Raw genomic sequence first — 206 nt, 5'->3', positions numbered from 1 at the left:
AAATCATGGGTAGACCCTGGCCAACCATCGACATCCACACCAAAGAGAAATATTCATGGCCACAAAGCAATGCTTTGCATTTGGTGGGATATGCACGGCGTCGTTTATTATGAGCTACTCATAATAATACAGACCGAACGAAAGTATCACGGGGGATCGATATCAATCACAATTAAACCGTCTGAATGAAGCATTGTTGGAAAAAA

Source organism: Odontomachus brunneus, unplaced genomic scaffold, assembly GCF_010583005.1.
Source record: "Odontomachus brunneus isolate Ranch 3 - 2012 unplaced genomic scaffold, Obru_v1 Obru_scaffold_114, whole genome shotgun sequence".
Taxonomy (NCBI): domain Eukaryota; kingdom Metazoa; phylum Arthropoda; class Insecta; order Hymenoptera; family Formicidae; genus Odontomachus; species Odontomachus brunneus.
Note: the sequence above shows the minus strand (reverse complement) of the source record.